Source organism: Tenrec ecaudatus, chromosome 11, assembly GCF_050624435.1.
Source record: "Tenrec ecaudatus isolate mTenEca1 chromosome 11, mTenEca1.hap1, whole genome shotgun sequence".
Classification (NCBI taxonomy): Eukaryota; Metazoa; Chordata; class Mammalia; order Afrosoricida; family Tenrecidae; genus Tenrec; species Tenrec ecaudatus.
This window is the reverse complement of record NC_134540.1, coordinates 23,057,123-23,069,183: the sequence shown is the minus strand read 5'-3', so window position 1 is coordinate 23,069,183 and position 12,061 is coordinate 23,057,123. Positions and strand designations below refer to the sequence as shown.

The 12,061-nt window shown below is 41.4% G+C and overlaps 1 protein-coding gene and 1 pseudogene across 1 annotated transcript in view; one reads left to right on the top strand and one right to left on the bottom strand.

Annotated features, from left to right (window-relative positions):
- The window catches only part of PIBF1 (progesterone immunomodulatory binding factor 1), a 271,604-nt gene that overhangs the window by 168,618 nt on the left and 90,925 nt on the right, over window positions 1-12,061 (top strand). The gene's annotated exons all lie outside the window — the stretch shown is intronic.
- LOC142461541 (small ribosomal subunit protein uS13-like) lies at window positions 767-2,057 on the bottom strand (annotated as a pseudogene).

Sequence of the window (12,061 nt, the reverse complement as noted above, 5' to 3'; positions counted from 1 at the left end):
ACTACCGGCCTTCAGGTAGCAGCCCAGTGTATAACCAGGATGCCACCAGGGTTCCACGTTTAATTACCTTTTGCCGTATTAATGCACTTTGTAATTCTTACCTCAGTGCTTCACTAGGTGGCCTGTAATTTTGAGACTTTGCCACCATGAAATATAGTATCTAGCAATGTATTCATTTGAACAACGTTCACTATCACACCAGTTCAACCCAACTCATTGCCATTGAGTTGATGGCGACCCTACAGGACAGGAAAGAACTGCCCCCTGTGGGTTTCTTTATGGGAGGCTTTTGCTCGTGGAGCCTCCTCTGCTGTCAAGCGTGTGGTTAGCAGCCCAATGAGTAGACCGCTGTGCTGCCAGGGGTCGTCCCACAACCAATTAGGAAGTATTTATTAGTGTCACTCTGCTCAGCTCTGTTGCTAACACCATAGGGGCATGTGTAAGTTACATCTGTTCTGGGAGACAAGATTAAGGCATGAAAGACTTTTTAAAGAAATATCTGCAAATATATCATTTAATATTCTATTTTGTCTTAGACTATATTAGGGGAATAGAGGTCAATGAAGGCCCTGTATGGTCAGAAATGGAGGATATAGAACTTAAAGAGAACTTTTATTTTTTATTTACTTATTTTTAATAAAATCATTTATTGGGGGTTTTTATAGCTCTCTCTCTCTGTGTTTGTGTGTGTGTGTGTGTGTGTGTGTGTGTGTGTGTGTGTGTGTGTGTGTGTGAACTGTTTATCAACAGACAATGTTGATATTCCTTATTTCTTCTTGGACACACCAACAGTTAGGCTACGGCGTCCAGTGGTCTTGGTGTGCTGGCCTCGAACTCAGCGCGGCGGATCTTTTTCAGCCGCTCCAGGTCTTCGTGGAGCTTGTTGTCCAGACCGTTGGCAGGGACCTGGCTGTATTTGCCGTCCTTCACGTCTTTCTGTCGGTTCAGGAACCAGTCTGGAATCTGGTACTGCGGGGGTTCTGCATGATGGTGATCACGCGCTCGACCTCATCTTCCGTGAGCTCTCCTGCTCTCTTGGTGAGGTCCATGTCTGCTTTCCTCAGCACCGCGTGAGCATATCTTCGCCCCACACCCTTAATGGCCGTGATGGCAAAGGCTATTTTCCGCCGCCCATTGATGTTAGTGTTGAGGACTCACAAGATGTGCTGGAACTTCTCGGGGAGCACGAGAGACGTGGCGGCGGCGTGTAGGCCTCCGGTGGAAAAGCCTTATAGCTCTTATAACAATCCACACATCAAATGTATTTGTTGCCATCATCATTTTCAAAACATTTTCTTTCTACTTGAATCCTTGGTATCAGCCCCTCTTTTTTCCCTACCCTCCCACCCTCATGAACCCTTGCTAATTTAGAAATTATTTTTATATTTTACACAGTCTACTGTCTCCCTTCACCCATGTTTCTGTTGTTCATCCCCCTAGTGGTGGGGGGGGGGCGGAAGTTGTATGTCAATCATTGTGATTGGTTCCTCCTTAATCCACCCACTTCTCCCCCCTCCCCGTTCCCCTACTCTCATAGTATCACTTCTCTCATCATTGGTCCTAAGGGGTGTATCTGTCCTGGATTCTGTGTGTTGAAAGCTCTGATCTGTACCAGTGTACATGCTCTGGTCTAGCCAGATTTGTAAGGTAGAATTAGGGTAATGATGGTAGGGAGGAAGCATTAAAGAGCAAAGTTGTGTGTTTCATCGGTGCATTAATGCATTCTGGCTGGCTCATTTCTTCCATGTGACCCTTCTGTGAAGGTATGTCCAATTGTCTACAAATGGACTTTGAGTATCCATTCCAACCCCCTCATTCAAAAGAACCATGATGTTTGTTTGGGGTCTTCTGATAGCTGATGTCTGATCCCGTTGACACCTTGTGATCACTCAGCTTGGTGTGCTTCTTCCATGTGGGCTTTGTTGCTTCCCTGCTAGCTGGCCGCTTGTTCACCTTCAAGCCTTTAAGACCCTGGATGCTATATCTTTTAATAGTCGAGCACCATCAGCTTTTTTCACCATATTACCCTAGGTACCCGCTTTGTCTTCAGCGATCATGTGAGGAAGGTGAAAATCACAGAATGCCAGGTTATTAGAAGAAAGTGTTCTTACGTTGAGGGAGAACTTGAGTAGTGGCCCAATGTCTGTCTTCTACCTCAATACTTAATCTATAAATATATATGTACATAGACCTATGTCCCTATCATTATATATTAATATATTTACATATGTCCATACCTATGTTTATACCTCTATAGAAAGAGAACTTTTAGAAGTAGTTGGTCTCACGAGCCTTGGAGAACCTGTCTTCTTAAGACTAGTGGACCAACAGAGGTACAGATAAGGAACATACATAGCACATTTATGGAACTCTAAGTAGAGTAGACATTGATATGAATTAAACTTAGTTCACGTGAGCCTGGGTCTGGGCCTGGGCTTCCAGAGCAAGAAACTATTGTAAGAGGAAGGCCCAGAGCAGAGGTGTTGGAGAGGCCCAAACTCCGGCACCATTCCATACTCAAGAACCCATGCCTGGGGTCTTTCTACTCCCCGTCTAAACTACAGCTAAAGAAGGGGCTTTGTATTCCCCGTCTGAACTACAACTAAAGATTGGCTTTGTACCCCCGTCTAAACTACAGCTAAAGATGGGCTTTGTACCGCACGTCTGAACTGTAACTAAAGATAGGCTTTGTACCCCCGTCTGAACTGTAACTAAAGATGGGCTTTGTACCCCCGTCTGAACTGTAACTAAAGATGGGCTTTGTACCCCATCTGAACTACAACTAAAGATGGGCTTTGTACCCCCCGTCTGAACTACAGCTGAAGATGGGCTTTGTACCCCCGTCTGAACTACAACTAAAGATGGGCTTTGTACCCCCGTCTGAACCACAGCTGAAGATGGGCTTTGTACCCCGTCTGAACTGTAAATGAAGAGTGATAAGCGGCCGTTGCGGTCTAGTCTTCCAAGTGCCTGTCTCCGCTGTGTATGCCTGTGTGTGTATGTTTGCACATGTGGGAACTCCTTGTACTATGAAGCAAAATAAAATTTTCTACAACAATCTGAAAAAAACTTATGGTGAGATAGAAGGTCATGACATTAAAAAAATTAACTGTGGAGGAGAATTCAAATAGGTGAGATTTCAAGTAGGTGGAATAAGGGACATAGGCATCAGTTCATTTAGAAAGAAATGACAGTGTCTTACAAACACATAAGAACATGTTTAACCTCACAAATAAACAAGTTGAATTTAAAATAAAATTCTACTCTTCATCTATATTGTTAGCAGAACTATTCAAGATCAATGGTGCCCCAGTGTTGTTGACTCCGGCATGAAGAAAAATGAGGTCTTATAGAAAGTTAATTCATTCCCTCAGTTAATTACTGAGTACCTTCTTCATATCAGGTATTATTCAAGACATTTGGTATATATTTGGAAAGAAAATAAAATGCTCTATACTGGGAGAGCTTTCACTTTAGTTAATGAGTATTTAAATTTGTACAGCCTTCAAAGAATATCTGAAAATGTATAATGCAAATGTCTCTTTACCCAATCATTAAACTTTTTGTATTATAATTCTTATCACAATCCATACATATATCCATTGTGTCAAGCACATTTGTACATTTGTTGCCATCATCATTCTCAAAACATTTGATTTCAACTTCAGCCCTTAATATCAGCTCCTCATGTTCCCCTCCCTCCCCACTCCTCTTCCCTCATGAGCCCTTGATAATTTATAATTGATTAGTATTTTGTCATATCTTACACTGTATGACTTCTCCCTTCACCTACTTTTCTGTTGTCCATCCCCCAGGGAGGAGGTTATAAGTAGATTCTTGTAATCCCCCTTTCTGCCCCACCTTCCCTCCACCCTCCAGGTATCGCCACTCTCACCACTGGTCCTGAAGGGGTCATCTGCCTTGGATTCCCTGTGTTTCCAGTTCCTATCTGTACCAATGTACATCCTCTGGTCTAGCCAGATTTGTAAGGTAGAATTGGGATCATGATAGTGGGGGAAGTAAGTATTTAAGAATTTACTACCCTGCTGGCTCGTCTCCTCCCTGTGACCCTTCAGTAAGGGGGTGTCCAGTTGCCTACAGATGGACTTTGGGTCTCCACTCTGCTGCTGATGGTGCCCAGCTATCAAAAGATAGAGCGTCTAGGGTGGTCTTAAAGGCTTGAAGATAAACAAGCGGCCATCTAGCTCAGAAGCAACAAAGACCACATGAAAGAAGCACACCAGCCTGTGTGACCATGAGGTGTCAAAGGGATCAGGTATCAAGCATCAAAAAAGAAAAAATCATATCATTTTAAACAATTTTATTGACATAATTCATATGTCATACAATTCAATAGTGCAGTCTTATTAAAAGTTGTGCAATCTTCACCACAATTTTAGGCCATTTTCTTCTTGTACTGATTGTTGTTAGCTCGTCACTTCTCCCACAATCTCCCCTGCATGCCCCTAAGAAAGTATTAATCTTGTTGCTCTCTATAGATTTACATATCCTGGATTTCATATACAGAAAAACATACCCCCTACTGTAAACCCCCCTTAAAAAAAAGCCACTTCGATAGCAAAAAAACAACAACAGAGAAAACCCTCAGGTGATAAGAAAGCAGAAAATATTAAAAACTGGAACAAATATACAGTGGGTCAAAAAGAGAGATCAAATAACAACATATCACATTTTAACCTAAGTTCATCTGTTGTAAGCTACCCAACAGTGTAATATGTCTGATAGCAAGGTCATTCACATTCCTGATCCATAGAGGAAATTCTCCAGAGGCTTAATCCAGGTGGGGACTCTGAAAATGGATTTGGGGCTTTTACTGTCTTCATACAGCCTTCTGCAAAACCAGGCGTAGAGAATTTAAGCTCCAATACCATTCCCTCCAGATTTAGATTTTATTATTTGCAATCCTTGAATCACACAGGCTAGTATGTTTCTTCTTCATGGATTTAGCTGATGCCTACCTTAGATTGCTGCTTGTTTTAAGACAAGCCTTTAAGACTTCAGACACTATCCTATGTGACGGCCAGACACCATCTGATTTCACACTTTAATATAGCACCCTTTAATATAGCACCCATATAGTCAGCGATCTCTTCAAGAGGGCAAATATTAAGGAAGACTATGCTTTAAGAATTATTAATCCAGGGCTACAATTAATTGGCAATGTGAAATCCATTTATAAATTTCTAGTTTATATATGGCCCTGTGTGGCCATTACGTAATCTGCTGTCAACTTGAACAAAGGGATAGAGTGTTACCTGTCAATCAGACTATAGCCAATGAGGCCCTTTGTGGGCATGGCCTTCTTCTGAGGATTCAGGGAACTCCTGTCTTCCTTCCTGGAGGCGGGACATATACTCTTCCTGCTGGATATTCCTGTTGACAAGACACATGGAGCTATGCTGAGGGAGCCAGAGCAGTGGAGCTGGAAAAGTGACATGGAGACCCATGCCAGTGCTGAGTTGAGATGCTTCCATCACCACTGGAGCCACAAGACTTTCCACCCATTGACCTGTGATCTTCCTGCACTTGGTGTCATTGCATGTGTTGAGTGGAAGAGTTTATAGACTGGTAGCAGACATATGGGCTAATATCAGACTTGATCTGGACTGGGCTCGGATGTTTACTCAGTTTACAGTTGCTCTGGGATATAAAACTCTCTCTTATACACACATGAGTGTCTATGAATTTGTTTCTCTGGTCCGCTCAGACTGACACACTCTGGTTCCTTTAGAAGCCTCATTATTATTTGGTTGGAGAACATTATCATCACATGGGGCATGTCAATTCTACTGATATTATCATACATTCAGCCATGTATAGAATTCAAAATACTGTTGCACGTACTATGTTTTAATTAACTTCCTTAATCCTCACTATGACCAGTAATAGTATGTAGCATTAGTAACCGATTTCAACCGATGGAGAAATAGAGCACTGAGAGACTAAGGCTCTGTTAGCTTAAAAGTGACAAAATTTATTTGTGAATTCTGGCAGTCTGACTCTAGGTCATACCCACCCTCTTTTATTCCTTTTTTAAAAACCCTAAAGAGTTTGTGATAGCAAAAAGTTGGAAATACCCTGACAATCCATTAAGAGATTAGTTCATTGAATTATGGTAGGTTCAGCTGTACAATAAATTACTTTGCAGTCACTTAAAGGGGTGATATAAATGTCTATGTCTACAACATTTACTGTTGCTGTGTGAGCATTGAATTTTAAAATGTTTTATCTGTGCACAAAGCTTTGAGTCTACATCACACTGTTAGAAGTTTCTTGAACAATCAGATTATGAGGAGCTTGACTCTTATCTTTATAAACTGCTACTGTATTGTTTTCTTTTATTCAGTAAGCATTATATTTCAGTTTTACCTTTCTTCATCACAAAAGTATCCCACTTTTATTTTACATTTATGGAGAAAAATTTTTCATTCTGAAAAAAGTAAAATTTAAATAATAACAATATATATGTGCAGGTAATACATACAATAAATAGATAATCTCTTGTGGCTCTACTATAATAATGAATTCCCTAGAATTTATTAAGATAATAGATTAAACAGGGTTTTGAATTGACTCATGGCAGGTGGTTTTTGTATATCTTGTGAAAAGGTGGTGTAGATTCTCTATTCAGGATATGTATGGTGGAAATGCAAATTCTCAGCAATAGGTCTAATGAATGAACTGGTTAGAAGTTTTGGATTATAGTTGATAATAATTCAGGTGATTTAAGACTTAATTTTTAAATTAGTCATATATTATCTTTTTAAGTTTTTCCCCTTATGTTTAATTCCTTATTGCAGAAATGTGTGTTGAAATTCTGATCAAAATCAATTGATACAGTAATTAACTTTTAAAAGTCAAAGGTTCATTCATTAGTGAACTTTTTTTTCAAATTGTTCCCTCATTAGTGAACTTATATAATGGATAGAACACATTAGAAATACAGGCTAAAATATTAATATTATTTTCAGTTTGTTGAACTAAACAACAATTTTAAAATACATCAAATCAAAAGACTGAGAGTAGGGAACCAGAGATATAAATTTGCTATCAACACAATTACAAAATAAATAGAGCAAATAGTATAAGTTACTGGAGTGTCAAATAGAGAGAAAGTCAAGTATATTTCAAGATAGAACAGAAGATTTTAAACTTGGGAAAAATGATTATAGTATCGGCTCACCTCAAAGATAATGAATAAACCTCTTCAGAATATTATGATCAGTAGCCATCAAAAGATGCAAGCCAAAACAATGAGCTGTCACCTAACTCCAGCATCATTAGCAAAGTTGAATGCTTGTGAGGGTGTGCAGAGTCTGAATGCCTCATGTGGTGGTCATGGGCTGTAAGGTGGTGCACTGACTGTGGGAAAGCAGGCTGACCCGTCCCCAAACAGTTGGACATGGGCTAGAGCAGTGGTTCTCAACCTGTGAGTTGTGACCCCTTTGGGGGTCGAAAGACCTTTTCACAATGGTCGCCTAAGACCACTGGAAAACATATCTCAGTCTTCTCACTGATGTTTGCTTTTTACGTATACGGTCGCAAAATGTAGCAATGTAGTTTACTGTTATTATATTAACACTTAACCATGCTACACCATGCTTCAAGGCAAAATTTCATTTATTTGTAATTAGGAATAAATATTTCACAATGTATAATTACATACGTTTTTGTGATTGATCACTATGCTTTAATTATGTTCAATTTGTAACAATGAAAATACATCCTGCCTGTCAGATATCTACATTATTATTCATAACAGTCACAAAATTACAGTTATGAAATAGCAACGAAAATCATTTTATGGTTGGGGGGGTCACCACAACATGAGGAATTTTATTAAAGGGTCGCGGCATAAGGAAAGTTGAGAACCACTGGGCTAGAGGATATACAAGTGTTAACTTGAAAAAACACATTAAGAGAGAGGTTGGCAAGAAATGATGGAACCCCAATCCCAACTATGTGGACACCTCTCCGACCCACCAGAAGAATTTATATCAGAGGACAGAACTGAAGCTGCAGCTCAGGGACAGGGACATGTCTGATCAGAGGACACGAGAGCAAATGAAGCAGGAGGAAGAGAGAGTGGAGTGCATCCTGGCCCACCAAGCATTGAGGACAATATTCCTGCTCAGCAGCCAATCCACCGAGAAGCCCATATGGCTGGCCCCACTATGAGGCACACAACATCCCTCACTGACTCTTAGCCGTACAAGGGACAACACTGGAGACACAGTGTGGGGATTCCGCCTGATCTGACCCCACCACACTGAGGCAAAACACTAAGGGCATGCAACAGAATAGCAAGGGAAACAGAGCAACAAAGTCCACAGGGAATACCAAAAAATTCTACTTTGGGGCAGGGCTAGGCACCCCATCAGACTCGACCGGAAAACATTCTGAAAGGCCAACAAACAGCCCTTGAACTAACTATAAGCCCTTCTTTTTTGTTGCTGTTGTGTTGTTGTGTTTTTGTTGTTGTCGTCATTGGTTTGTTATTGTTATTTTGTTTTGTTGCTTGGTTTTGCTCTGCCTTGTGTTTGTACGTGTTATTATCTCCATAGGTCTGTCTAAATAAGATAGGCTGAATGAACAATCTGGAGGAGAAAACAACGGACAGACAGTTATGGGGGGACGTGGGAGAGGGGAGTTGGGGGAAAAGGAAGTGGTGTTAACAAATCCAGGCACAAGGGAACAACAGTGATCCAAATAGTTGGTGAGGAGAGTGTAGGAGGCCTGGTAGGGCTTGATCAAGGGTAATGTAACTGAGAGGAATTACTGAAACCCAAATGAAGGCTGAGCATGATAGTGGGACAAGAGGCAAGTGAAAGGAAATAGAGGAAAGAGCTAGGAGGCAAAGGGCATTTATAGAAGTCTAAATACAGGCATGTACGTGTATAAATATATTTATATATGAGGATGGGGGAAGTAGATCTATGTGCATATATTAATAGGTTTAGTATTAAGGTAGCAGATGGACATTGAGCCTCCACTCAAGTACTCCCTCAATGCAAGAATACTTTGATCTATGAAACTGGCATTTCATGATGCTCACCTTCCCAACACAATCGCTGAAGACAAATGGGTGAATAAGCAAATTTGGTGAAGAAAGCTGATGGTGCCCAGCTATCAAAAGGTAAAGCATCTGGGGTCTTAAAGGCTTGAAGGTAAACAAGCAGCCATCTAGCTGAGAAACAACAAAACACATATAGAAGAAGCACACCAGCCTGTGTGATCACGAGGTGTTGAAGGAATCAGGTATCAAGGAACAAAAATCATATTGTGTGCTCACCTCTCCGATAGGATCGCTAAAGACAAATTGGTGCATAAGCAAATGTGGTCAAGAATGCTGATTGTACCCAGCTAACAAAAAATACAATATTTGGGGTCTTAAAGGCTTGAAGGTAAACAAGCAGCCATCTAGCTGAGAATCAACAAAGCCCACATGGAAGAAGAACACCAGCCTGTGTGATCACGAGGTGTCAAAGGGATCAGGTTTCAGGCATCAAAGAAAAAAAAATCATATCATTGGGAATAAAGGGAAGTGTGTAGTGGAGACCCAAAGCCCATCTGTAGGCAACTGGACATCCCCTTATGGAAGGGTAGTAGGGAGGAGACGGGCCAGTCATGGTGCAGTGTAGCAACAATGAAACTTTCTTCTAGTTCCTAAATGCTTCCTCTTCACCCCACTATCATGATCCCACTTCTACCTTACAAATCTGGCTAGACCAGAGGATGTACACTGGTACAGATAGGAACTGGAAACACAGGGAAACCAGGATGGATGATCCCTTCAGGACCAGTGGTGAGAGTTGCAAGGGTTGAGGGAGAAGAGTGAAGTGGAAAGAGGGAATTGATTACAGGGATCTACATATAACCTCCTCCCTGGGGGATGGACAACAAAAAGTGGGTGAAGGGAAACATCGCACAGTGTAAGATATGACAAAATAATAATTTATAAATTATCAAGGGTTCATGAGGCAGTGGGGAGAGAGGAAGAAGGACGAAAAATGAGGAGCTGATGCCACAGGCTTAAATGGAAAACAAATGTTTAGAGAATTATGAGAGCAATGAATGTACAAATATGCTTTACACTATTGATTTATGTATGGATTATGGTAAGAGTTGTATGAGCCCCTAATAAAATGATTAAAAACGAAGAAGAAGAAATAATGGAAGCAGGGCAAGACATTGGGAGGCTTATAAGAGTTAGAGGCAACGGAGGAAAATACTGTTATGTACATTTTTCTACAGTCATGAATTCAGAAGAGGATGTGAAACAAGGCCTATCGTTGCTGACATCAGATGGATCTTAGCTGAAAGCAAAGAATACCAGAAAGATGTTTGACTACACCAACGCACTCAATTGTGCAGATCGTAACCAACTGTGAACGCCTTTGAGGAAACTGGCAGTTCTGGAACACTTCCTTGTGCTCATGCAGAAGCTGTACATGATCAAGAGGCAGTGGTGCTAACAGCAAGGTCATAGTGAGTGACTTTCAATCAGAAAAGGCCGGTGTCGGGGCTGGATGTTCTCACCATTCTTACTCAGGCTGTATGACGAACAAACAGTTCAAGAACTGGACAATACGAAGGAGAACACGGCATCAGGGTGCAGGAAGGCTTAATAATTAGAGAAATGCAGATGGCACAGCCTTGCTTGCTGAAAGTGGGGAGGACTTTAAGCACTTACTGAAGAAGATCAAGGGTTGCAGCCTTCAAGTATGGGTTACAACTCAATGAAAAAAAACCCAAACTCTCACAACTGGACGAGTAGGTAACTTCATGATAAAGAGAGAACGATTGAAGTGGTCAAGGATTTTGGCTTACATGATCGACAATCAGTGCTCATGGAAGCAGCAGTCAAGAGAGCAAATGGCCCATCACATTGGGAAAATCTGCTGCCCAAGCTCTAATGAAAGTGTTGAGAAGTAAGAATGTTACTTTATGAACTAAGGTGTGCTTGATACAAGCCACAGTGTTTTCAGACATCACAGTTTTTCACTCACATGTGAAAGTTAGACATTGAATAAAGAAGAGACTGAGGGAGAATCAGTGCATTTGAATTATGGTGCAGGAGGACAATATTGAAAGTACCATGGACTGACAGAAGAACAAACAAATCTGTCTTGGAAGAAGTACAGTCAGAGTGCTTCTTAGAGGCAAGGATGTCAAACTTAATCTTACATACTTTGGGCATGTTTGTCGGAAGAGACCAGTTTCTGGAGGAACGGACATCCTGCTTGGCAAAGTGGAAGGACCGTGAAGGAGCAGACCCGCACCAAAGAGGAAGTGACACAGTGGCTGCAACAGTGGGCTCATGCACTGTCCAACGACTGAGAGAAGGGCGCAGGTCCAGACGTATTTCGTTCTATTATGCATAGGGTCACTGTGAGTCTCAGAACTGATTCGATGGCATTTAACCACAACAGCGTGGTAGTGGTGATCTACAAGTCAATACCTGGATAGATATGCAGGCTGATTATGTGTATTTCCCTTCGTTTACATGTAGCCATGAATGTGGTGGAGCACACAGGAAACCAAGTTATGAAAACTTCTTAGACATCATAACCAAACACCTGAGGCAATGAATTGCTGGGGCTGGGGTGACCTTGGGTTTGAGGCCCTAATCTTGGGAGACACCAACACCAATTGGCATCGCACAATGTTTGTACCATTATATTTATGTAACTGTCCCTAGAAAAAGATGCCTTGCTCGGTAAAGTGGCAGGGTAGCAAAAGCAAGGAAGCCCCCTGACAAGATGAGTGACGCAGTAGCTGCGACAATGGGCTGAAGCCTAGCAAATCCACGGAAAGGATGGTGCAGCCGTGGGCGCTGCTGCACAGAGCTTCACAATGACCACACCCAGCAACAACTGCAACCGAGTTTTCACAGTTTTGCCCCCGTATGTTTTATTACATTCTTGCTTATATTTGTAGCCACGCTGAACAGCCTTTGTATAAATGTCCTCTGTCAAACTTAGATATATGCTAGTGGATATAGTGCCTGCTCTTCTTTTCATGCCCTTGCTATTCCACA